At 49.1% G+C, this 24,825-nt stretch overlaps 1 protein-coding gene across 3 annotated transcripts in view; it reads left to right on the top strand.

Annotated features, from left to right (window-relative positions):
• GPAM (glycerol-3-phosphate acyltransferase, mitochondrial) overlaps positions 1-24,825 on the top strand; it is a 114,597-nt gene that overhangs the window by 71,340 nt on the left and 18,432 nt on the right. For all 3 annotated transcript variants that reach the window (XR_013397668.1, XR_013397669.1, XR_013397667.1), the window contains exon 22: positions 27-144. The gene's annotated coding sequence lies outside the window, so the exon portion shown is untranslated. The remainder of the gene's footprint in view (positions 1-26; positions 145-24,825) is intronic.

The following is a 24,825-nucleotide window of genomic DNA, read 5'->3' as shown; positions in this document are numbered from 1 at the left end:
TTTTGCTTTTTGTTTCTTTGAGACAGAATCTCACTCTGTCGCTCAGGCTGGATTGCCGTGGTATGATCTCATCTCACTGCAACTTCCGCCTACTGGGTTCAAGCGATTCTCCTGCCTCAGCCTCCCGAGTAGCTGGGATTACAGGTGAGTGCCACCATGCCTGACCAATTTTTGTATTTTTAGTAGAGATGGGGTTGCCTCATGTTGTCCAGGCTGGTCTCGAACTCCTGACCTCAAGTGATCTGACTGCCTCAGCTCCCAAAGTGCTGGGATTACAGGCATGAGCCATTGTGCATGGCCCCAACAGTGAAATTTAACAAAACTCTTAAGTGATAATATGCGAGGACTGTGCGTGGCCACACATAGTGGTGACCTGTGAGCTCCGGACAGATGGCCCACCCATCACATCACATCCCTAAAACTACTGTAAATAATTAAAGTAGCTTTAGTTATTTAAAGCTACTTTGATAACTTTAAATTTTCAAAGAAATGAAGTCAATGCTTCAGATGTCAGAAAAGTTTTCTGTAAAATTCTAGCTTTTGTTAAATCTGTAAGAAGACCTGGCGGCCCGGTGTCTGTGCCCTGGCGTGGAGTAAGGGGTTGCCAGTGAACAGAGAGCATTTGGATGGGGCATGTGTCTTTTCATGTGCCACACTCCCCCTACCGAATTGTCCCCTGGTTCTCAGGCCAAAGGTCAGGGGTTGTTAATTATTGGACGTACACTGTTTTCTTTTGCAAAACAGAAAGCAGTGTCTCCAAATGCCTATGTTTATTTAAAATGGAAAAAAAGAAAGCAGATGGACAATTTGTTTTTTTTCAGGGTAAAGGTAAAGTAATACATATTGAGCAAGAACTAATTGCCAGTCATTGGGCTAACAGCTTTACAGGCAAGACTAGCCACTTCCCATTTTACAGATAAAGAAGCAGAATGGGTCTCTGGAAACTCCTCAAGCTCTTAGGGGAAGCTTGGTCAGTGGGCACTCAGACTCCAGCTCTTTCCACTGAATCTCAAGTTTCCTTGACCTTGATTTCCTTCCTGGATGTCTGGATTTCATGATATGGGTGTACTAAGTACCCACCCCACGACCCCACCAATACATTTGGATATGGGTTTTGAGATGAGGGGAAGGAGAAGGAAGGTAATGCACTAGAATGTGGGACTTTACCAGAAAAAAGTAAAGCCCACTTCCCAGGACCCGTGTATCTGCCTTAGGAATTAAACCCACCCGTTCCAGCATAAAGGGGCTATAACTATTTGAAGCGGGGAGGCACACACTGCTGTTGAATGTGATGGGTGGGCCAATCTTATATCAGGGGCCTCAGGATAATAGAAAGCCACAACCCAGAAGGTCATGGGCAAGTCCATTTTCATAGCCTTCTTCCAGTACAGAGCTCTGAACTACCAACAGACGAGAGTTTCGAGCAGCTAGAGTCTGGTGCATGGTCTGGGGGCAGCTTCCTACCTAAATGCCTTCTGGCTTAACTGCCTTCGCATATTACTGCTGTCCAGGGGCTTGTAGCTTTATGATTCAGAATCTGGCTCAGGGTGCCTGGGTTCAAATCCCTGCTCTGCACTTACCAGCCACTTGAACCTTGTGCCTGCATTTTGCTTAGTCACTTCCACTGATAGGAGATCAAATGAAGTAATGAACATGCATGAGGCATTTAGCACCAGCGTGGCACACGGTAAACGCTTTATACACATTAGCTCTGCTAAGAGGCCTACCCTTTTCGAGATGAGTCTGCACACTTTCTGCAGAAGCCACTGCTTTTCTACCCCTACTTGCCCACTGGCTTCTTTGGCCAGCGTATTGAAACCACCGCGTAAACAGGGGCGTCCGTGTGCAGGGGTAGTGCTTTGGGGTTCACCACCCTTGTGAGCCTTTCTAATGGTCATGAATTTTCAGATGCTAATTTGCTTGCTTTAAGCCTCACCTGGACTTAAACAGGGGCATCCGTGCGCAGGACTAGTGGTTTGGGGTTCACCAGCCTTCTCAACCTTCCTGTTGGTCATGAATTTTCCGATGCTAATTTGCTTGCATCAGGCCCCACCTGGATGGACCAGGATGCAGGGTGTGGCCACACTGCGCATTCCAACTCTGTCCACTAGATGGCGGTCGGATTTCATCAAGGGGTACCAGACCCAGGCCTGGAAAAAAGGTGTGGCCTCCACCCAGACCCTGGGACCAGGTGGACGCCTCCTGGGGTGCTTCTTAGCAACTGCAGCTTATCACTGACTGCCAGAAATGAGACCTCAGGATGGATCCTTCAAGTGGAGGAAAGGAAAGGAGAGATAGAAATGCAGATGGGGTGGGAAGTGGGGTAAAAATGGCAGCAATGGGCATGGCTCAGGGAACCCAAGGTCTCCATCTAGCCTCCGTTTCCTGTCTGCAGCCTAGAGGCACAGGGATGTGGATTGATGGGGACCCGAGGCAGCCCATCTCCTGCCAGGAGACAGGCCCTGTCACCTCTGCCTGGGTTTCACATCCGCCCGTCCCCTGTGCTGGTCCAGGCTCTGGTCACTCTCTGTCAAATTGTCTCTGCTGATTTTATTGCCTTCTCTCCAGTTTCTCTGCCCACCCCTGCCTTGCAGCCTGTCTTCCCTGAGCCTTTCTGTTCCTCCATCCATCACTGTCAGAGCCCTCCAAGACCACCTGCTTTTCCCTGGCCCTCCCTGTTCACTGCACTCTGTGCTTCCTCAGGCGCACCCCATCCCGTACCTTTGCTTCTGCAGTTTCTTATCCCTCACTTCTGCATATTCAAATCTTATTCTCCACCCCAACCCAGAAGTGATTGCTTCCTCCTCTGAACCCTCACTGCATCGCTTCTATGGTGCTGCGCCCTTTCATTTATTCCTTCATTCTAATATTTGCCGAACACCTACTATGTGTGGCAAGATGTCAGGGATACGATGGTGAATGAAGTCAACATCTCAGCGGTCCTTGAGCTTCGGTTCCAGCTGGCAAGATGGGCCTAAAAGTAAACAGTGTAAGGAAAACAATCACAGTCTGCCACGAGGGCGGTTTAGGGAACCCATGGGTGCTGTGGTAGTGTGTTGTGGGGTGCCAGCTGGGGAGCCTTATCTGAGCAAGGTGGTGTTTCAGCCAAGCCTCAAGACTGAGAAAGAGCCAGGTTGGCAAGGGGCTAGTGGAGTGGGAGTGGGCTGCCCCGGCAGAGGGGATGGCATGCATAGGACCCTAAGGTGGGAAGAGACTGGGCTGGTGGAGAAGCTCAGAGAAGGCTTGTATTAGTCCGTTTTCATGCCTCTGATAAAGACACACCTGAAACTGGGTAACTTCTAAAGAAAAAGAGGTTTAATGAACTCACAGTTCCACGTGGCTGGGAAGGCCTCACAATCAAGGCAAAAGGCACATCTTAAATGGCAGCAGATGAGAGAGAGCCAAGCGATAGAGGAAACTCCTTATAAAACCATCAGATTTCATGAGACTTATTCACTACCATGAGAACAGTATGGGGAACCGCCCCCATGATTCAATTATTTTCTACCGGGTCCCTCCCACAACAGGTGGGAATTATGGGAGCTATAATTCACGATGAGATTTGGGTGGAGACACAGCCAAACCATATCAAGGCTGAAGGCAGCATCTGAGCTGAGAGGGGTGCCAGAGGGCCAGGTAGGGAAGCTATTGAAGGGAAGTAATGAAGACTCAAGCTTTTTAAAGAGCATTTTTTTTTTCCTTCGCTGATCTGTATATAGTGTCCTGAGCGGAAGGAGAGGAAAGGAAACCATAGTCCAGAAAGAGATGCTGGTAGCTGGGGTGCGGATGCAGAGAAGTGGGTGAATTTGGGCATTCTGGAGACCAGCTGAGCAGGCCTTCTCCACCATACAGGGAGAGGGTGCACTGTCGAGGTAAACTCCAGTGGCTTGGGGTGGGGTGGGGTGGAGGATGGCTGCCTCCAGAGCACAGCGAGGGAGGGGTTCTGAGGCCATGTGCAGTCTGGGAGGTAAAGTGTGATGTGTTTGACAGCTCTCAGGCAGCACAGCACCGGAGGGGCAGTGTGAGATGGGCAGTTGGATCTGATATTCGATGAATGGCCTCCCAACTCCTCGACGGCAGGAACTGTGCTTGATTCACTGTTGTGTCTCTAAAAAAGCATTTCCTGGGATAGGGGGAAGTGACCTCTCTGACAAGCACGGGGATTTGATACTGTTGGAGAAATGGATGCCAATGGGTCTGGATAGGCTTCTCTTGCCGCGTACTTGGAAGCACCTAGGGATGCCTCCAGTGGCTGCAGAGTGAGGGTGAGGGCGGCTCATTGCTTTTCTCCTCTGTTCTCCATTGCTGTGCCTAGGGGACTCCAAGCCAACTTGGTCCTCCCGCATGTTGCTTAGGCAGTGAGCTCAGGATCCCCCTCACTCCCCTTTAGGGTCCACTGGTTACACGGTGGCCTTTGAAAAGTGGAATGCTCCTGATTTCAAGTCATGTAGGATAGAGGCCAACTTCCTCTCAGAAGGGGAAAGCAGTGCCTCCCGTTCTGCCTAGAAACACCTCTTTCATGCCCAAATCACCATATTGGAACTTCACTCCTAACAGAGACTGTGCCAGCTGCACCTAAAAAGACCACCATATTATCCCTTATTATTCATTTACAGTGTAAATTTCACACGTTGGTAGACAGATTGGCAAAGCAAACTGGGGGAGAGTGGGAGGGAGAATGTGTGGCTTCATGTCTGAGGTCTGTGGGAAGAGGGGGGAATGTTGAGCAGGGACGAGGGGAGGGACGCTGGGGCTGGAAGGAAGTGTCCTGCTCTGCACAGTCGTCCCCTGGGCTGGCGCCTGCCTGGGAACTTGAATCCTTCCTCAGTAGAGGAGCCGGGGGCTCCAGGTGGAGCAAGGTGAGGCCACCTGCCATTTCATCCAGTAGAGGGCACCAGCACCCTGCAATCCAGCCTGGAGTTTTGGGACCTGGCTGGAAAGACCGCTGAGAATGGAAGAGGTTTTGGGGCATCTCAGGACCTCAAGCACCATGTACCTGGAATCTCCTGCCTTGCATCCCCTGAGCTCCCTGCTCCCCTCTGCTGCTCCAATAGGGCTGCATTTCCTTGGGTATTTCCCAACCCAACTCTGGCCCCACGTTTGCCAGCATGAGTCCTGGGTTGTGGGACCTCCAGCTAGACCTGGGAACTTCAGGCAGCTGTGATGAGCACCAGAGGGACCCCGGAGCTGGTATGTGCAGCTGGGTCTGCCTGCTCAGGAGCCTCCAGTTCCTATGGCCTCCTCCCTGGAGGGAGAGTTTGCTGGGGAAAGAGAGCTTGTCTTTGCATATTTCATTTATTCCCTATTTCCTTAGGGCCTCACTGGACCGTGCACTGAGTCGGTACTCCCCAAATCGACTGCACCTGTGTGCGTGCTGGGCACTGGGCCTGGCAGCTGCTATGCAGAGTGGGAGTAGAGCCCCGGGAACAGTGAGTGGGTGAGAAGGCTCAGCTGGTGTGCAAAATGGGATCAGAGCAGGGCTGGGAGGCTGGAGATGCTGAGTGTGGAGGAAGGAGAGGGTAGTGAGCTGGTCTTGGAAGCTTGGGGAAGGATTCAGACAGGCACAGAAGAGCCACATTAAACAAGGGCTGGCAGCCACCTGGGCTGCCAGTGTTCTAGAACTAGGAAACCAACCCAGGAAGCTGGCTCTGTTCCTGGCCCTCAAAGCCCTTTCCTCTAGGCTGTTCTGGGCCAGGGAAGGGAGGGGAAATGTTTTCCTTATTCCACTCTGGCCTTTAGCTGTGGTGTCGCCTGCCAAGCTCTCTGGAGGATCCAGGGGGACTGGCCATCAAATCCCCCCAACATCTGTGCCCTTCTGTCCAGACACTGTTCAGCTGCAGCCTCGGGCTGGGCCTTTCTTCTGTGCCCTGGGCCGAGGACCCAGAGCTGCTGGGGCCTGTGTGCCCCTCAAGATCCATGAAGGTCTCCACAGCTGCAGGTGCAGGTGTCATATTCTGCATAGGTTGCAGTTCGTGTGACTGTCACCGCCAGCATCTCTGAATATTGCTCACCTGGGTATGGAGCTGCCCAAAGTTCTTATGTGGGTTTTCAGCCATACTGACATGGGTTATAGACATGCTGGACTATTGGTAAAATCACATTGGCAGGCTGTGTTTTCTTCTCCCAGCCGGTAAAGCTGCAATTCTGGCAGCCAGAGGACGTTGCTTACTTGGTGGTTTCCAGCAGCCAATTCCCCTGTCTGAAAAGGGTCCCTCATTGGGTTCGTTTGTTATGGGCTTATCTAAAATGTTAACCTATTTGTTCTTAAATGTCATCGGTGGATGATTTTTATCACAATGAGAGCCTCATTGATGAAAGTTGTTGAGAGCCCGGGGACTTCGTGCAAAGTCTTTGTGGACCACAAGGGAATCTAGCAGAGAGGGGAAGTGGGCGGGTTGGATATGGCATCACCTTTCAAACTGAGGCCATGGGAGCTGCTTCAGGCTGGGCATTTGGGCAGTTGGCTTCAGTACAGGCCACACCCCTAAGCAATGTTGTGTTACAAAGACAGGTTCACCTGAAACTGGGAGGCAATGGGCAACGGTCAGATTTCCATCCATTCCCTATCACAGCACGACCATCAGGAAGTGTGACTTGAGAGGCTCAGAGAGGTTGAGATTCTTGCTCAGGGCCACACAGCGAAGCAGAGGCAGAGGAATGCTGAGAAGGCAGATTTCTGCATCGTATCTTTGGGAGTTCTTTCAGCAAAGTGGGACCCTGAAAAGCCAGAGATGCAAAGTTTATTCATTTGGTTGGTCAAATAGAACTTACTGAGTGCTTACGGCATGCTAGGTGCCAAGGACAGCTCAGTCTAATGGGGGATGCCCCTGCAGAGTGTCAGGATGATCCTGGGGAGACGCCCACTTCAGCCGAGTCAGGTTTCAAGCAGGCTTCTTGGAGGAAGCAAAAAAATACCTGCGCCCTGTTGGCGGATAATCCATTAATCTGATGCTCCTTTGAGACTGTCCCGAGAGAAACAAGAGAGTAAACACTAATAAACAAATAGCAGAAATAATGAACAGGGATGGAGTTCTTGCTAGACACTACTCCCTGCAAGGCAGGAGTCCCTACCCCTGGGGACACCGAGGCTCAGGGAAGCCAGGAATTGTTGGGAGGGCCCCAGCTGGTCAGTGGTGGAGCTGGGAGTCCGTTGGGTAGAATTTTGTTTTTGTTTTTTTTTGTTTTGTTTTGTTTTTAATTTCTGTTCATCACGGAAAATTCCAAACATGTACACAAGTGGAGAGAACAACAAAGTACCATGATCCCAACATCCATCTTCAACTTAGGGCCAATTTCATTCTATCCATACCCTCTCCACTACCCCACCACTGGATTATTTCATAGTAAATCTCTGACATCATCTCATTTCATCCATAAGTATTTCAGCAGGCAGCTCTAAAGGATAATGACTCCTTAAAAAAAAACACACAATCATAATCCCATTATCACACCTAAACCCATCAACAGTAATTCCAGTCAGTGTTCAATCATCAATTGCCTCATTTTTTTTTTTTTTTTTTTTTTTTTTACCAGATGGTTTGTTCAACTCAGGATCCAAATAAAATCCACACATTGCATGCAGTTTCATTTGAGCTGTAGTTTCTCTCCCTCTTTCTTTCGTTACAATGTAATTGTTTACACAATCTGGTCATCTTTTCTATGGTTTCTATACCTCACATTTGCTGTTTGTATCCCTGGGGCCCTGTTTAGCATGTTCCTCTGTCCCCTGTATTTCCTATAACCTAGAACTTGAATCAGGAGGCTTGAGCTGATTTAGGTTTGAGTTTTTGTAGTGCCAGTGTCTTGAAGCACAGATCACAGGCAGCCTGCTGAGCTCTGTGTGTGTGTGTGTGTGCGCGCGCGCGCGCGTGTGCCAGTGTGCCTGTGTGTGTGCACACATGTGTATGTGCCTTTAGGCTTTTCTCCCTGGGCCACTTCTCAGAAACCACTGCTTTCCACTCTCTGGTGGTCACAGGCTCCTCTTAAGGTTACAAAACTGCTTCAAGGCTGCTTGTCAAAGAGCAGGCAAGGAGCAAAGAGCAAGTGTTTCTCCTTGTCAAAGCTTCAAAGAAGCCTTCAGCATGGACAGAATTTCTTTTAATGTCTGCACTTCAATTTCCTGCTGCTGCCTCCTTTTGTTGCCCATATTTTGACTGTGGGGTCTTTCCTGTCAGGATCCTTAACAGGTCTGAGGATTCAGCATTCTCCTCCCTCTCCCTTCTGTTGTTCAGCCCCTATTTATGAATAACTTAGCACATATCAGCTCTGCTCCAGTGACGTTAGACATAAACTTGGGCTTCTACCTCGAAGGTCCTGTGGTCTGAGGGGGGCAGGCTGCCATGGAAATGGCAACAACCACAGTTCACCCACCTGCCAGCCAGCGATTCCTAGGGGTGCTCTGAAAACAGAGGAAGGAGATCTGGGGGAGGACCTGGGAGGACAAGTCAGCTTCTGCCTCTCTGGCTGTGTGGAAGCCCCTGTCCGAGTCAGAGACTGAGCCTGGAGGTGTTGCCTGCAAAGTGGAGAAAGAGGCCATGTGCCCCACTACTCAGATACCTGCTTTGGCACCGGAGATGTTTGCCCTGAGCCATCCATCACCGTGCAGGTACTTAGTGAGCACCTCGTCTGTGCTGGGGGAAGAAGGGGCTTGTCTCATGCTCTCAAAGTATGTATGGTGTCCAGGCAACTGGGTGGCGATCTTTACCCCTCTCCTTTACCCTTCACATCCATCTGGGGCCTATCATGTCCCCTCGACCTCCAAAACAGATTCCAAGTCTACCCCTTCTCTCCACCTCCCCCAGCCCAGTCTGGCCCCCATCATCCCCCAAGTGCCCTGGCTCACTCCTGCTTCCTCTCTTCCTCACTCGAATCCATTCCTCACTGTCCAACCAGAACTCTGTTTTTGAAACATTAATCTCATTATACCCACCCTGCCTAAAATCTCATAGTAGGTTGAATAGGGATTTCCCGCCCCTACAAGTTCATGTCTTCCCAGAACATCAGACTGGGACCTTATTTGGAAGTAAGAGTCCTTGCAGTTGTAAGTAAGTTGAAGTTATCCTGCATGAAGGTGGGCTTTAAATCCAATGACGGATGTTCTTATAAGATGAGGAGACGACACACAATGACAGGCAGAGATTGGAGTGATGTATTAGTCCAGCTGCATGACTGTCAAGGTACACCTGAAACTGAGGAATTGATAGAGAAAAGAGGTTTAATTGGCTCACTGTTCTGCAGGGGGGACAGGAACTTGAGTGCTGGCATCTGCTCCTGGTGAGGGGCCTCAGGAAGCTTCCAGTCATGGCGGAAGGTGAAGGGGGAGTAGGCAGGTCACCTTGTGAGAGTGGGAGCAAAAGAGAGAGGGTGGGAGCGAGAGAGAGAGAGCAAGAGAGAGAGACAGAGAGCAAGAGAGACAGACAGAGAGAGTGGGAGCAAAAGAGAGAGGGTGGGAGCGAGAGAGAGAGAGCAAGAGAGAGAGACAGAGAGCAAGAGAGACAGACAGAGAGAGTGGGAGCAAGAGAGAGAGAGAGAGAGAGAGAAAATTGGGGAGGTCCCAGACTGTCTTAAACAACCAAACCCAAACCCTGCGTGAACTCACTGAGCAAGAACTCACTCCTCACCAAGGGGACGTTACTAAACCATTCATCCTCCTGATCCAATCACTTCCCACCAGGCCCCACCTCCACCATTAGGAATCACATTTCAGCATGCGATTTGGAGTAGACAGACCTCCAAACCATATCGTGCTGCTATAAGCCAAAGAATGCCAGGGACTGTGGGCAGCTGCTGAAAGTTAGGAAGAGGCATGAGGGAATTTTTTCCTGGATTTCCCTGGAGCTTTCAGAGGGGACACGGCCCTGCCAACACCTTGATTTCAGACTGTCACCCTCCGGGACTGTGGGAGAATACATTTCTGTTGTTTTCAGCACTCAGTTTGTGCTACTTCGTATGGCAGCCCTAGGAATCTAATAAAACCCTTCGTAAATGGCATTCCACATTGAAACATTGTACCTAGAATGAAATCCCAAACCACTCACACGGCCTGCCAGGCCTGGCATGTGCCGGTCCTTCTCCCCTGCTGCCTGTGCCTGTGCCCTGTCCACCCCTCACGTTTCATCTGTCCTCCTCCTAATCACTCGACATGCCAGTTCCCCAGAGAGACCTTTCCTGGCCTTTCCTTCTCTGACCCTGCTCTAATCAAAACCAGGTCCGCCTATGCTTCTCTGTCACATCCATCTGGTTTTAACTTCCTCATGGCACTTACTCCAAGTAGTAATTTTGAATAAATTGTGAGGCACGTTTCCTCACCAGATTGTGGTCTCTTTGTGGGCACACCTATCTGTCTTGTCTGTCCTGTATACCCAGCCCTTAATTACACATCTGGCACATAGTAGGTGTTTAATAAATGACTGCTGAATAAATATACCCAATATACACATAAACGAAAATGCCTCATGGGAAGAGGCTGTAGAGAGGGTCAAATGCGAGGTTGGCAGAGAAGAGGAGGGAGATCAGAAATGACTCAGGCAGGCCGGGCGCGGTGGCTCAAGCCTGTAATCCCAGCACTTTGGGAGGCCGAGACGGGCGGATCACAAGGTCAGGAGATCGAGACCATCCTGGCTAACACAGTGAAACCCATGTGGGCACCTGTAGTCCCAGCTACTCGGGAGGCTGAGGCGGGAGAATGGCGTAAACCCGGGAGGCGGAGCTTGCAGTGAGCTGAGATCCGGCTACTGCACTCCAGCCTGGGTGGCAGAGCCAGACTCTGTCTCAAAAAAAAAAAAAAAAAAAAAAGACTCCGGCCATGTCTCCAGGGGTCAGACGTATCATATTGATGAGGGAGGGCCGTGGCTATCATTGTAAACTTGGAAGCACTGGATGCTCATCACTGTGTGCCGGACGACTCTGCGGGTGGACAGAACTGGCTCTGCTTGCCGGCGAGGAGGCCCTGAGTTTGAGCAGGAAAGGTTGTTCAGCTCCCTGTGCTGTGATTTACGGCTCCCAGACAGAGGGCAGGTGGTCACAATTTACAAGGGCCACAGACCCTTTGGGCCACAACTGTGGTGAATGACGTCACCCAACAAAGGGAATTTACTGCACAGGCATGATGCCAGGTGTCAGGGTGAGTGAGAAAGGCCTGCCGAGCGTCTGCTCCAACTCCAAGTTCACAGATAGTCCACCGAGGCCTTCGGGGGCACGTGACTTGCCAGAGCCCACCCTGGGCGTCCCCCTGTGGCATCGCAGGCCTGGATCCATGTCTCCTTGTGCTGTTCCTGCTTCCCTCGAGCCTTTCCTTTCAGAAAAACAGCAAAAAGCAAGCCAAGAACCTCACCTTCCGCTCTCTGGGAGGCTGGCACTTACATCAGTCCGTCTGGCTCAGCTTTTCCTTAAAGCTCACAGAGCTGACTGCGCGGCTTTATGGAAAACGTAAACTGTAAAAAACTTTCTAGCTTCTTCAACACCTTTGCCAGTGCCGGACAGGTCACTGCTTTTTCTGCAGCCCCCGCTTCTGTTCTTGCTGCCCTCATGAATCTTTGGTGTCTGGGAGCCTGAGACGAGAACTCGGGGGTGGGAAGGTGTAGCAGCGTGGACAGACAGCAGGTGTGTGACCTCATTCACCTGTCCGACTCCATCCAAGTGAGGCCTTACAAGGAGGCTTTGTGCTGGGCACACAGTGGTGCCCAATTAAGACTGACTGACACAATGAACAGCCATGGATGGTTTGAGTGATGGGGTCCAGCCCCCTCTTTCTGTGACCTGCTCCATCCTCTAAGGCATCGGAATCTTCCTCACTCAGCAATGATGCATCCCCAGCTCTGCCCACCTGTTCAGCCAGGAAATCTGGAGATGGCCCAGGAATGTCCCCTTCACAAGCCGCAGTCTTGATTCCTACCACATCTCAAAGGCCCCACTTCTGGCCAGCATCCCTGCTGCCACCGCAGCCCTGCTACCCACCCAGTTGCTGCATGAAGCCCATGACTGGCCCTGGCAGCCGTCCTTGTCTCCCAGGTAGTCTATATGTTACAAAGCAGCTTCAAGGAGGTGAGATTTTTAAGATGAAAGTCACTCAAGTTCTGCTGATTCCTTACGTGAAACTGTCCATAGCTTTCTGTTGCACTTGGAAGAAAATTCCAATTTGCAGGGCCCATGAACCATGCCCACTACCTGCCACCCCCTCCCTTGCCAGCCCCTGACCTCTGTTCTGCCACCAGATGCCCCACTCTGCTAAGCTCGTCCCTACCAGGGGCTCTCTGTCCCCACGGCTGCACTTCCTTATCCTTCAAGTCTCAACTTACACGTCACCTCCTCGGGGGACATCCTCTGTGACCATCCATGTAACATAGGTCTCTGCCCCCATTTCACCCCACAAACATTATACTGTAGCTCAGGGGTCTGTAAACTACAGGGCCAAATCTGACCACAACCTGAGTTTGTAAATAAAGTTGATTGGGACACGACCATGCCCATTCCCCTGGCTGTGGGCTTGGGTGCTCTCAGGTTACATTGGCAGAGCTGAGTAGTTGCAACAGAGACCGCATGGCACACGAAGCCTAAAATCTTTACGATCTGGCCCTCTGTAGAAAAGTTTGCCAACCCGTTCTAGCTCAGCCTCTCATTGGCTTTCTTCAGTGCCATCTTTCACATGTAATTATTATATATATTTTCATGTTTTTTCCCTTAGTTTTTTGCCAATCTTTCCATAAAAATGTGAATTTTCTGAGGGTAGGACCTTATATGACATTCTTAAGCATATCTCCAGTCTCCAGTTGTTGACAAAAATAAAATTTATAATATTGTCCAATACTTTCCTAGGACTAATAGAGTAACTACTGGTCAGATTGGTTGGTATCTTTGGTTCATCTCTGCTTGGCTTATTGGTTCCAAACACACACACACACGTGCTAGACCAGATGAGTGTTGACCCTGTATTTATTTACATTGGTGGTCCTCAACCTTTTTGGCACTGGGGATCAGTTTCGTGGAGGACAATTTTTCTATGGACGGGAGTTGGGTGGGGATAGTTTCAGGATGAAACTGTTCCACCTCAGATGATCAGGCATTAGTTAGACTCATAGGAAGTGTGCAGCCTAGATCCCTCTCATTCACAGTTCACAGTAGGGTTTGTGCTCCTATGAGAATCTAATGCCCCACTGATCTGACAGGAGGCAGAGCTCGGGAGGTAATGCCTGCCCGCCCACTGCTCACCTCCTGATATGCGGCCCGGTTCCTAACAGGCTATGGACTGGTACTGGTCTGCGGCCAGTACATTACTTCTTGCTCATGCAGTCACACCTGGGCACAGGCTCCTCTTTTATTTATCTCTCAACCATATTGGCTTCTTGGATAACTTTTGGAGCATGAATGAATTGGCTACAAGTGATTTTTTAAAAAATGGATAAAAGCACTTTGGGAGGCTGAGGTGGGTGGATCATGAGGTGAAGAGATCGAGACCATCCTGGCCAACATGGTGAAATCCCATCTCTACTAAAATACAAAAAATTAGCCAGGTGTGGTGGTGCACACCTGTAGTCTCAGCTACTCAGGAGGCTGAGGCAGGGGAATCGCTTGAACCTGGGAGGCAGAGGTTGCAGTGAGCCGAGATCGCACCACTGCACTCCAGCCTGGAGACAGAGCGAGACTCTTTTCCCCCCGCCCCCCCCTCCAAAAAAAAGAAAACGATAAAACTTTTCCCTTAACAGAGTGAACAGGGTGGAGGACAGACCACAGGCTGGTTTCTGGAGGAAGGAACCTTGAGCTGGGCATCGGTTCTAGTCTTGATGCCATGACCTTGTGAAGGGTGACCTCAATTTCTTTGGAAGTAAGTGGACTATAAATGATAACTGAGAGAGCAGACCCCCTCTGAGCTTAGCGTCTTCATCCTGCAACATGGTTTCCAAAGAGTATAGACTTACTGCTTCCCAGTTTCCTGAGGCTCTCCTTGAAGTTGGATTTCCCGTGTGAGGTCAGGTGATTCTCACTCACAGCTGAACCCACCAAACAAAATTATCTCCCATAGTTCATATTCCTGAGGCTAATTTCCGGTTCAAATTTTCCCACAAGCATTTGCTCTGTGTCTTTGGGCAGGACGCCTCACGTCTCTGAGCCCCAGCCTCTTAACCTGTGGCAGGATCATATTTTTAAAATGTGATCTGATTGTTGTTATTATCGCTATTTCTTTTTCCCTCATAGAACTCTTCCTTCCATTCCCGTCTTCCTACCCCTTCTTCCTACCTTCCCGTCTTCCTACCCCTCTCTGTGATGGCAGAAAGGGGATGAAAAAGGAACATTCTTGCTGGCCTCAGAGTTTCAGTAGCCCAGATCTTCAGGCAGACAAAGAGCACTCCTGTCTGCAAAAAATTATTTTGAAGGACATGAAATGCATGAGAGGAAGACCCTCCTCCCATCCCTATCGCTGACCAGAAAAGGATTTTCAGGGCTGCAGGCAGGAATGTGAGTTGGAGGGGGGTAGGGAAGGTATCGACACGGAGAGACCCCAGAGGGGCTTGGCTTCCTGTCCCCAAGGCTGAGCTCTGGGCAAGTAGCAACGTCACCAGGTGTATCTGTGGGAGCTGAGGGCGGAGCAGGCTGTCTGTTTTCCAGGGAGGCAAAGGACCTCAGAGAAGAAACGGCTTCCTCCCGGGTCATGACAAAGCATGCCCTGAACAGCTTCGTGTATCCACCACCTGACATGGAAAAGGCACAGCAGATGATTCCACAGGGGCCATGAGGCCAAAAGGGCCCTCACAGGCAGGACTAGGGGTGGCTTGGCGGTGACCTGCATGGGCCTAGGCCATCACAGCCCAGGTGGTCCCTTCTCCCTGCCCCCATCAATCCTGGGCATTGAATTGACCTTCTTGAGCCTTCTGGGCAACTTCAGGGGAAAGGGCGGGTGGATCTGAATTGGCTGATGTAAATTCCACCACCCTGATCAGACAAGAAAGAGTATTGTCACTCTGGGTTGACGTTTGTATGTGATACAGGGCAGAACATGTGTGAGGTTGGCTTTGAAAACCGATCAAAGGGGGTATGGGCTTTTGAACTGATGAGAGATTGTTTAGAATAAAACTGCACAGGTGTAGAAGGAGTAAAAAGGAAGGAGAGAGAGAGAGAGAGAAAGAGAAAGAAAGAGAAAGAGAGAGAAAGAAAGAGAGAGAGGAGAGATATTGTGAAATCAATCCTCCAGCTGATGGGCAGCAGATGGGAAAAGGTTGATCTACACATCAGGTCTGGTTTACAAGGCTGATGGCAACCATAAGACGCCACCTGCAGCTGACTTCTCAGAAAATCTGGCACCAGAACACGGGGCTTGGAGTAATCCATCTCGGGAACCATTGAGCCATGAACCTGTTAAACGGTATCTGCTGGAGCTCAGCTCATGCCCAGCTGCAAGTGGTGGTGGAATCTCTGCCACTCAAAGGCCAGATGGTGCAAATAGTGGTGGTGAACCTGGAGTCCCAGTGCAGGGAACACACACTGAAGCAGATGCCTGGGCTCACAGCTCCTGGGCCAGCTGAACTCAAGTTGTTGGCACTCCCTGAGCAGTTGAGAGGGGCATCTGTTTATTCTGTGTGTTCCATTTCCTTCCTTCCATGTCCACCTTCCTCTGGCTGACACCTGCCCTTCTGCTCCAATGGAGCCTGGTGCTTCTGCTGACCTCCACCTGCCAGGATCAGGCTGGTCCTGATTAGGAATTGAGGCTGTTGCAATGGGAAGAGGTAGACAGAGTAGCATGGTGGAGGGGAGAGCTCTGTGCCCAGATGGACTTGGGCCCCAATCCTGGATCCACCCCTATCTGTGGGACTACAGGCAAGTAACTTAAACCTCTTTAAGCCTTAGTTTCCTCCTCTGTCAAAAGAGAGTACCTACCTCACAGAAAGATTTTTGAGGATTAAATAGTATAATGTGAACAGCATATTTAGTGCAGTACCTGGCACCTAGTATCCAGTGCCTACTCAATGAGGTCACTTCAAGACCATAACCATGGGGATCTTGCATAATAACCATTGTAGTAACAACTCGTGGAGCACTGGCACATGGCAGAGGGGATCCAGAGCCCAGTGCTCAACCATCCAGGGAGGTGGGGGCATAATTTTCCCAGACCTCGGCGATCTTGTCTTTTCAGCCTGTTTTCCCCACCCATCCTGAAATGGGCTTTCTTTTCCTCCTTCCAGCTGCATGCAATGGTGGATGCTGACTCTACCCAGGCAGAATTGTATTAGAGATTTCCATTTCCTGAAACCCTGCCCGTTGGAGATAGCCTGTTTCCAATTACTGTACCTACCCGTAATTAGATGAGAACAAACTGAAAAAATGGCTTTCATGGGAGCCACCGGCACTGCTGGATTGGCTTTGAAGCTTAACCTCGTTATTAATAATAAACATTTTGGCGATGGACTTTTGACCACGCACTCATCCAGCATCTTTTCCTCATGAACGCTCTGCTTGAGAGGCTGTGTGTGGTCTAAATGTTGGAGGTCAGCTCCTTGATTACGCTTGAAAAATCAGCTCCTCTCTCTGCCTGTTTCCTTATCTGTAAAATGAGAGGGTTAGACCCTATGGCCTCTGAGGCTCCTTTTGCTGCTTTATTGAACTTGAATGCTTGTAGGAAAAAATTAAACCACTAAGGTCTAGAGTAAGCAGCTCAGAGAGGCAATGGCCAATCAACGCCCTTTAGTTTATGAAATTACTTCTCTGGGAATGGACCTTTAGTGAGTGGTGATGCTCTGTGACCCTCTCAGAGGGAGCATGTTGAGAAATGACTCCCTGGATTGACAGAATTTTCCTAAGAATATTTTTTCATTTCAAGGCTATCCTGGTTTGGATTTGATCATGTCCGTCTAGGTAGTCCTTGACTTTGGCTTCTCATCAGGGTTTCTGGGGAGCTTTTCAAAATTTTCATGCCCAGGCTACACCTTAGAACAATTACAACAGAATTTCTGGGAGTAGGGTGGGCCACCATGCTTTGTGAAAATTGCCCATGTGATTTCAGTGTGCGGATGAGGGGGAGAACCATAGCGCTAGAACTGTACATTTCAAACTTTTGTGAGCCCGTAAATGACTGGGGATCTTGTGAAAATGCAGATTCTGATTTGAGAGGGCTGCAGTGGGGCCTGAGACTCGGAATGTCTAACGAGCTTCCAGCGGATGCTGCCACTGGTTTCCAGATCACACTGTGTGGCAATAGTTGGAAGGCTCAGCCATGTGACTCTGCTGTCAGAAACTACAAGTCCATGAGAATGCAGGCTGCAGACGTCCCTCTGGGAAACTTCTCTGCCCACCCTCATCAGCAGAATGAGACTGAGAAGTGCAGTGCCCTAGTCAGGTGCCCCACCTGAGAATTTGGCCCCTCTTCAAAGGGAGAGTCTTAAAGTACTTATTCAACATTTCTTTAGTGGGAGTGGCATCGGTTTTGGCAAGGATTTTTTTAAATTGTGACTTGAACATCCTGTCTCCAATATACCCATGTCAGCAGCAGCCCTCGTGCCAGATGACATCTCAGTCCCATGGCAGACTAGGAAGGGCCTTTGGCCTTAGCTAAGGCCACTGAGTGCTTCCACTGAGGACCTTGACTTGAGAAAGTAGAGCCTCAAAGGTGCAATGACAGAGTTGATGCAGGCAGCGGTGAGTGTCTCTAGGCACAGGGGTAGTGGTGACAATAGTGACCCAAATCCAGCAGTGGCATTTGCTCTTTGCCAGGCCCTGCCTATGGATGGACCTGGGCTGGGATTCTGGGCATCCAGTCTTGATTAGTTTCAGGTGTTTCATTGATTTTGCAAGCTATTCAATATTCTTCAGTAAATGTTTCTTCATAAAGAGTCTTGCTTTCTGTTGTGTGGAATCAAGAATCCCAATGGGGACATATCAGTGAGACAATTGAGTTGTTAATAGATTAAATGAGATAATCCATATAGAAAGCTTAGAGTTCTACCCAACTTGTAGGAAACAACCAATCAATGTTAGCTAGGTTAATGATGGGGGAGAAGGAGGAGGAAGAGGAGAAGAAACAAGGGGAAGAGGAAGAAGAGGGCATGGGGGAGAGGAGGAGGAGGAGATGTCAAGTAGGAAGCTGCGAGGGGCAATAATGAGGGGGCTTGCTTTCAATAGAGTGATCCTGAAGGCCCCTCTAAGGACTGGCCATCAAAGTTGAGACCTGAAAACAGGAAAGGAGCTTCATGTGAAGAGCACATTAAACAGAGGGAAAGGCATGTGCACCTGTGCATGAGGAGGTCATGAAACCGGCATGTTCCAGGAGTTGCTGGGAGGTCAGTGGGTTGGGGTCATGGTGATGGAGGGGGCTGGGCAGGAGATGTGGCAGAGGGTAGGCAGGAGCCAGATCTCCATGGGTTTCCAGACTGGGGTGAGGACTCAGCCTTTCACATTGAACACTAAGAGCATTGGCAAAGCATTGCCAACCCTGGTCCTTCCTCCCAGTGGTGGGTTCTCTCTGGTTGATATCTGTTGTTGTGGGGGTTCCTCCAGCAACAGGGAGGCGACTCCGCCACCTCCATCAACCAGCTCCATTTTTGCAGAGCACTCATGTGGAGTAAAATGTGCCTTCTTCTCCTTAAGGGGAACAAATTACAGTCTAAAGCTTCCTTTCCTCAGGGATGATGACAGTCTAATCCTGGCTGTAGCCGTAGCTTTGCAAGGAACGTCGTCTCTGTTGAAGGAATTTGGGGCATCAGTGCGGAGGAGAGGAGGGCACAGGATGAGGGAATCCCTCTTGATTGAGGTTAACAGCCTGTTAGTATCTCCTTACCTTGCCCTTGGGTGGGGAGCTCTGGGACTCACTTGAAGTCCAGACCTGGGTCAGGAAGGCAGAGAGTGGTGAATAGAAATAAAGGGTAGTCCTCACGCGCACACACCCAACCCAGATAACAGCTGATCCGACTTTACTTCATGTGGCTTTGTCCATATGTTTATGGGACACATATGGCATTCTCATGTATTCCATAAACATATGGACAAAGCCGCATGAAAAACGCAGCCTTCCTGTCTTCCCAGATTTAAAATCCCATGAGGGCAGAGGCTGATTCCTATTCCTGGCAAGCGATATGGGTTGCTTTTAAGATGCCATTCTAAAAGTACCTTGGGCAGATAGGCCTGGGGGGGGAGAAAAGCACACGTCCGTCTCTTTCTGTGTGTTGTCTTTACCTGGATAGTGTGTGTGTGTGTGAATGTTTGCATGTGTGTCGTGTGTGTGCATATATAGTGTCTTTGCAGGTCTCTGTATGTACAAATGTGTTTGTGTGCGTGTGTGTGTGTGTGTGTAACATAAGCTCTTTTTGCCTGGATGGTAGTCTTGATGAGTAAAAGAAATATAAAAGATATCTGCTCTTGGCTGGGTGCGGTGACTCACACCTGTAATCCCAGCACTTTGGGAGGCTGAGGCAGACTGATCGCCTGAGGTCAGGAGTTTGAGACCAGCCTGGCCAACATGGTGAAACCCCATCTCTACTAAAAATACAAAAACTAGCCGGACGTGGTGGCGTGCGCCTGTAATCCCAGCTACCCAGGAGGCTGAGGCAGGAAAATTGCTGGAACTTGGGAGGCAGAGGCTGCAGTGAGCCAAGATTGTGCCGCCGCACTCCAGCCTGGGGGACAGAGTAAGAAAAGAAAAAAGAGTATCTGCCCTTTTATGTAACAACCCAAAGTTAATAACAGTTTTGCTTTTTCTTCTCAAAATGAAGGATGGAAAAATACAGCCAATGATATTTTCCTGGTTGCTCATAGCTGACAGCCCTGCCAGCTGCAGTCCCCTCAGGCCTGTGAACCGTGCAGGAGCCACAGATGCTTTCTGACGGTGGGGGAAGGGGTCACTGGCTCATTCACTGGCTGGGGGCTTGGAGCCTAAAATCTCCCCTCTTGCCACTTCCCTTTCAGCCCCCAGTGATGGAAGAATGTGCCTTGGTCTCAACTGTCCAGCTCTCAGATCCCTCACCTTCCTACCACCTTAGACACAGCTTCCCCCTGCCGACTTCTCTTTTGATATGATTTTGATTAAGATAGGAAAAAAGAAAAAGGAAACAGTAGTAACTGATGCTGAAATTTTACCAAGCATGGATTTTTTTTTTTTTCTTTCCTGAGCAATGTCAGTTTCCTCCACTGCAAACAGAAGGTGTTGGACTGGGTGATCTCACAGATCTCTTCCAGCTTTTAAATCAATTACAGTGCCTCTCCTCCCCACCCCCAAATTCATTTGTGCACATTTCTGGAACTTGGTGAAGAGATGTGTCAGCACCTAAAGCAGCTTCCGGTGTTAATCCTCTGCGATCTCAAAAGTCGGTCAGGGCAACAGCAAGATGGTCTGGGGAGGTCCCATGAAGGCTGCTTCCCAAAGCGCAGTTCAAGTTCTCAGGCTTCTAGGTGAGACCTGCAGGAATCCTATTAAACCCTGGTCCTCCTGAGAATCAACAGGGAGCCCCGGAGAGTCTAACTTAGTTGGTTGGGGGCTTCTGTTCCAAAATGTGCATCCCTAGCCATACCCCAAACTAATTCAGATGCAGGTAGTCCAAGAACCAAACTTCAAAAGATGTAACCATAGACCAGGGTTACTCAGCACCGGTACCGTTGACACTGGAGCCGGACAATCAGTTGTTGGGCAGTTGTCCTGTGCATCGTAGGATTTGTAGCAGCAGCCCTGGCCTCCATCCACAATATGTAATAGCAACTCCCCTTTCCCTAATTGGTACAGTTAAAAATGTCTCCAGACACTGTCAATTGTTCCCTGGGGGGCAAATTGCCCTTGGTTAAGAACCTCTACCATAGGCAGTACTTCCCCTTGGGACCTGCTATTGGACATTTTGATTGACACAACACAGGTTGCTAGAAGTGAGGGGGTTCCTGTCACTGCTGAGGGAAGAATACCTCCCACTGAAGGCAAGCTGTGCTGGAAGCAGCCAACCCGCGTATGGAGGGTGTCTTTTGATCCTGGTGACTACCTGTTGGAGGGAGGTGGGGGTTCTTCGGAGAATCCCTTTGGTAGGACCCATTATAGCACTACCAAACTTTCCTGCTGGTGGGCAGCGAGGCCACCAGCTTTCTCCAACCCCAAGCTCCTTTGGACATAATGAGCTTCTTTGTCACGGTGGAAGGTAATTGTCCCAATCCTGAGTGTTTACCAAGCACTTGCTTTACACCAAGCACTTGCTTTACACCCAGCACTATGCCGAGTGCTTCGCATACATTATCATTTTTGATCTTCCCAGCGACTATATAATATGGCTTCTATTATTATCCCTATTAAAGCCATGAGAACAGTGAGTGAAATAATGTTTCCAAATGGCTGACCTGGAATTTAGACTTGGACAATCTGACTCCAGAGACCACATTGTAAATTGCCGTGCCATATACATATGCATGTCTCTTCCCATTTCCTGAAAAATATAACTCAGTCTTGCCCAAACACCAGGGAAATATAATTTTAGGTTGAAAACGCATTATAATAAAATTGAAGGGATGCTTTTTGCACTAAATTTCCCTTATCAGGAGCACATTGGCCTGGGCAGCTTTCCGCTCCCTGGGGAGCAGCATGGGAATGAAGTCCCACCCAGGGTAAATGACAAGGCACCTCATTCTGTCCATGCTTCTGCCTGTTTGAGAAGTTTTGGAGTGTCAGGCAGTGACGAGTAGCAGCGGGGGAGGTGGAGAGGAGGCGACTTGCAAGAGGACAGTGAGTGGGGTTTAGGACATCTGCATACATCTGCCATCCCCAGTGGGAGGTTTTAGGCAAAGTTCTTTAGCTGTGAATTTTTACAAATATCACCAGAAAACCCCTGTGAGGTGACAGGAACTTTGGCTTGGATTGGTGCCATGGAGGGTCCCACTGTGCTTGGCTTTACTCCCTGAAGATTAGCAAGCAGGGAAAAATGAAGGCATCATTTAGGATGGTTATTGCTTCTGCTAATGAGCATATCGAAATAGTGGTTAAAAACTCCTGAATTCATATGTGGACTGGAAATAGAAAAAACCAAGGAGGCGTTGGGCATCAGTGAACTGGGGGTGCCTTGTAAGGGAGCTGCTAAAATGATGGATGCATTGGGTTTATTTTCCTGTGGCTGAAGATGCAGGTTGTGTTGGAACAGGAAGACGAGCTGAGCAGGTCCCGGGTGGGGCCATGGGGCAGGTTACAAAGTCCTGCGAGAGTGAGAGGAAGGAGGCCTTCGGGCAAGGCAGTGACAGAGATAGTTGGCATGTTTAGTGGAATGTGGACATGGTTTGCCTTGTCAGTACATAAGGAGAGTATTGTCAAAGCACAAATGGCTGTGTTAAATAGCACCCCTGGTGCCAAAGGGGGTTCAGGTGAATAGGATAGAGATGGTAGAAAATAATAATAATAAAAAAATCCAAATTGTGTCAATTGGGAATTGTGTTTGCAAGTGATAGAACCCCAACTTAAATTGATTTAAACAATACACAAACCAAAACCGTGTGTGTGTGTGTATGTGTGTGTGTGTGTGTGTGTGTGTGTGTGTGTGTGTGTGTGAGTGGGGTAGGGGATCATTTGTGAATGTAATGAAAAATCCCAGAGGTGATGGTTTTTAGGCACGGGTGTCTGCAGACACTCAAATGATGTCAAAGGCCTTTGTTTTTCTGGCATCACTTTTAGCACCACCGTGTCTGTGGGCCACACCTGGGGGCAGATTTCCTTTCCACGATGATTCCCAGGCACTTTCTTCAAGTCTAGCAGAAAGTGAAGGCTTCTCTTTCTTACTAATCCAAGCTGAAATCCCTGATTTAAGTCTCATTGGCCAGTCATGGGTTCTGTACTTCCCCCAGTTTGGGGATTACATCAGGCCCAACCAACCTACATGGCCTGAGAGTAAGATGGATGCACCTCATTCAGAGTGGGAGAAACCTCCTGGGCTCATGGTGGGTTTAGATGGGCAGCCTGATCTTTGTCTCTCCATGTTGAACAATGACCTATCGACAAGAGCTTACTGATTACGTGGTAGTCACACAAGGTATTCCAGCCCCCACGTTTCCTTTTTGTTCTGGAATAAGCTAGGGCTGGCAATTTGATTTTCAGTAATAGTTACTTCCTAGCTGGTGATTTTTTTATTTTTTAAAAAGTAAACTCTGGAGTTGGGTTTACTGATAAGTATCATATAATAAGTTATAAAGATGGGCGAAAAACATCACTTTTTTTGCCCGTTGTTAAACACATAAGTTTCTTAAAGGGAGGCCAGGTCTCAGCGTCTCTTCTAACGGTTCCATCACTCAACCCAGTGGCTCCTATGAGTTCCTCTAACAGCAACCAAGTTACACAAACCTCAGGAACAGGAGCTCCTCCATCCTTCGCGCTGTGCTTCCTTTCCTGAGCGTAAGACAGGTGAGGGGCTGTGGCTCACAGACGTTTTTCCGCATTCCCTGCAGATAGGACAGGTGAGGGGCTGTGGGCACACAAACACTTCATTGACTTAATGGTGGCCGTGGCCACATCTGTGCCGACAACTGGTTTGTAGTGGCAGAAATTCCAGATTGAATAAGCTCATTACAGCCTCCCCGATTTTGGTTTTAGAACCTTAGATTAACTTTCTTATGATCCGATCCTTGGTCCACTGTGCAAGCTCCTCTCAAACTCCAACCCCGATCTTCCCCTGAGGCAATTCAGCAGGACCACCTGTTGCTCTGCCCTAGATTCCTACATATCTTATTGGGTTATGACTTTTTGTTCATAAAGTCATTGACATGAGGATATGACTGGGGCAGCTGGGGGTGGGGCTTGCTCATGGAGTCTTGGACAAACCCTCCCTGCTTAGTGGAGCTCTGATGGGACTCTTGACTCCCTTCTCTCTGCAGGCCCAAGAACACAAACACATTCCATCGACAGCTTATCTTGACTGCATCTTCCAGTGTCTTCCCTGAAACTACTGTTGGCACTTTCAAGTTCTATTGCTATTACAGGGACCTTATGGATCTCATGGCTTTATTTTCTGAAGTTCTTGGAAGTGCTAATTTTCATTTCAATGCAGGGGAAAAAAGATCTAAATCATATCCCAGAACTTAGGCATCAAAAAGCCATAGGCATCATTAGCCATCAGGGAAATGCAAACAAAAATCATCTCAGTGACATACCCCTTCCTACCCACTAGGATGGCTGTCATCAAAAAGGTGGGTTTAGATGAGTTTTATAATCTTAGACTAACTTCTTATGATCCAGTCCTAACAAGTGTCGATGAGGGTGCAGAGAAAGTGGAGCCCTCATACACTGCTGGGAGGAATTCATGGTGTAGTAATTTGGAAAATAGTCTTGCAGTTCCTCAAAAGGTTAAATAACAGTAATCTAAACAGCATGGTACTGGCATAAAAACAAACACACAGACCAATGGAACAGAATAGAAAGCCCAAAAATAAAACCATGCAGCTACAGTTAATTAATCCTCAGCAGGGGTGCCAAGAACACACAATGGGGAAAGGATAGTCTCTTCAGTCAATGGTGCTGGGAAAACTAGATACCGGATATCCACAGGCAAAGAATAAAATGGACCCCTATCTCATACTATATAACTACCTTGAAACAATTAAGAACTTTTTTGTTGTTGTTTTTTGAGACAGAATCTCACTCTGTCACCCAGGCTGGAGTGCAGAGGCATGATCATCTCAGCTCACTGCAACCTCCGTCTCCCAGGTTCAAGTGATTCTCCTGCCTCAGCCTCCCAAGTAGCTGGGGTTACAGGCATGTGTCACCATGCCTGGCTAAGTTTTGTATTTTTACTGGAGACAGGTCACCATGCTGGCCAGGCTGGTCACAAACTCTTGACCTCAGGTGATCCACTCACCTCGGCCTCCCAAAGTGCTGGGATTACAGGCATGGGCCACTAC

The sequence above is a fragment of the Macaca mulatta genome, chromosome 9 (assembly GCF_049350105.2).
Source record: "Macaca mulatta isolate MMU2019108-1 chromosome 9, T2T-MMU8v2.0, whole genome shotgun sequence".
Taxonomy (NCBI): domain Eukaryota; kingdom Metazoa; phylum Chordata; class Mammalia; order Primates; family Cercopithecidae; genus Macaca; species Macaca mulatta.
The sequence above is the reverse complement of the archived record's forward strand: the minus strand, read 5'-3'. Positions and strand labels throughout refer to the sequence as shown.